At 34.7% G+C, this 2,377-nt stretch overlaps 1 long non-coding RNA gene across 1 annotated transcript; it reads left to right on the top strand.

Moving 5' to 3' along the window:
• Positions 1 to 1,738: 1,738 nt before the first annotated feature.
• Positions 1,739 to 2,377, top strand: LOC149495147 (uncharacterized). The gene is made up of 2 exons (XR_016321800.1): positions 1,739 to 1,990; positions 2,101 to 2,377. It is a non-coding gene; the product is annotated as an uncharacterized LOC149495147 (long non-coding RNA).

Below are 2,377 nucleotides of genomic sequence, written 5' to 3'. Positions count from 1 at the left end.
CAAATTTTTTTTGAAACTGTAGTTTTTAATGGGCAATTAATATATATAAAAAAAAAAGCATATATATATATATATATTTTGGGTGTTGTTTCGATGAACAGGAGAGGGGCAAGAAAAGACAAAATTTTATTTTTGTTTTGAAGATCAGTAGAGGGGCAAGAAAAAAAAAAAAAAAAAAAAAAGCCGGCCAGCAGCGTTAATGCAGGTTGAAGGGAAAAAGGGGCGGCGGCTAGGGCTTCTTCGTGAAGAAGAAGCTGCTGCTTGCCAAATTTCCCTTCTGGTCCCTCAATTTGTTAAATTTTATATTTTGACCCCTGATCTTTAAGTTTTTATTTTTTGACCCTGGATCTTCTGTTTATTATATTTTAACCCCTGAACTTTAATTTTTTATATTTTGACCCAGAAAGTATCAGTTATTCCGTTTTAGCCCCCTGGAGTTATTTAAATTATAAAGTGACCCTGATTGTTTCTGGTATTATTAAAATTGCCTAGATGTTTTCCGATTTTTGCAATTTTGGCCCAATAGTTTCTGTTTTATGCAAAATAGTCCAAACAAGTTCTGAAATTTGCGAAATGGCCCAGAATGTTTCTGTTTTTGCAAGATAAACCCAGAATGTTTTAATTTATTTGCATAAATAGACCAGAACACTAAATTTTAACATTTTCAACCAAAAAATGTTAATTTTATTTGCAAAATTGTCTTAAAAATATATTATTTTGCAATTTTGATTATAATTAATTTATTTTAATTATATGAATTAATTTGTGAGTGGTTTTTTATTACTTTCTAGTTGTAATTATTTGCATTTCTTCCCCATCGGAAGATGTCATGTTTTAATATAATTACTGAGCTAGTCTAATTTGTCTGTATTGATTTAACTCTCCATCTGAGTAAATTAATTAGTGACATGAATTAGATGTAATATTTTCTCACACATTAATGTTAATTTAAGAGGCATGTTATCTCCCATCGAGTAGTATGTGCCGGTCTTATCTAATTATAATATGCAAAACATGTGATTGGTTGAATTCTCCCATCGAGGTTGCTATTCATGAATGTTGTGAATGTGTATTTTTTTTTGAATTGTGATATCAAAGTTGTATATTTGCAATTTGATTTATTCAATGTTTATTATTGATATGCTATTTTGTTTAATGCATGAAATAGAAATGGCATCATTCAGTCCCCTTGCAAACATCTTAACCCAAAACAAACTTGAGGGTCCAAACTATGTTGACTGGAAGAGGAATTTGGACATTTTGCTTACTGCTGAGGAGTATAAGTTTGTGCTTACTGAAGTTTGTCCTGAAAAACCCGGTGAGGGTGCCTCTGAGGAGGTCACCAGAGCTTACCAGAAATGGGTTAAAGCTGATGAGATGGCGCGATGTTACATTTTGGCTTCTGTGTCAAATGTTTTGCAACATCAGCATCAGAAGATGGACACAGCTTTTGACATGCTCGAAAATCTCAAGGAGATGTTTGGAGATCAAACTAGTGCAGCAAGGCAAAATGCACTGAGGGAGATTCTTACTTCCAAAATGGAGGAGGGAACTCCAGTTAGAACTCATGTCTTGAAGATGATGAGTCTTCTGAATGACATGGAGGTTCTTGGTGCTGAGGTTGACAATGCTACACAGATAGAAATGATCTTGAACACTTTGCCAGCCAGTTTTCAGTAATTTCGTTTGAACTATAACATGAATAAGATGGATTTCACTCTGTCTAAGTTGCTGAATGAGCTGGTGGCTGCTGAGACTATCATTAAGCAAGGAGCTGCACCTGTTGTGCTTAATGTTGAGCGAGGTTCTTCTTCTGCCCAGAACAAGGGTAAGAAGAAGAAAAATGCTCACAAGACTAAGCCTAAAACAAGTGGTGCATCTACTAGTGCAAGTGTTGCTGTGAAAAAGCCTAAGGGTAAGTGTTTTCACTGCAAGCAACCTGGGCACTGGAAGTCACAATGTCCAACCTGGTTAGCCAAGAAAAAGCAAGGTATGTCTCTGTTTTATATGCTGATAGTTGAAACTTGTTTAGCGGTGTTGACTACACTCCAATGGTGTGTAGATTCTGGAGCCACTAATCATGTCTGCAATTCATTGCAGGGGTTTCAGGTAACTCGTCAGCTAAATAAAGGAGATGTAAGCATTTTTCTGGGAGATGGCACAGAAGTTGCAGTTCTAGCTATAGGAAATGTTTCTTTGAATTTTGAGAATAATAGAACTTTGTTTTTGAAGGATGTTTTATATGTACCTTCAATTAGAAGGAATTTAATTTCAGTTTCTAGTTTGAGCAAGAATGGATATTCGGTTTGTTTTAATGAATTTTATGATGATTCTGTCGTTATTAAATTTAGAAAACAAATGATATGTTCTGGCTCAA

Source organism: Jatropha curcas, chromosome 7, assembly GCF_041381405.1.
Source record: "Jatropha curcas cultivar XTBG-Jc1 chromosome 7, XTBG_Jcur_1.0, whole genome shotgun sequence".
NCBI lineage: Eukaryota > Viridiplantae > Streptophyta > Magnoliopsida > Malpighiales > Euphorbiaceae > Jatropha > Jatropha curcas.
This window is presented reverse-complemented; position numbering and strand designations above follow the sequence as displayed.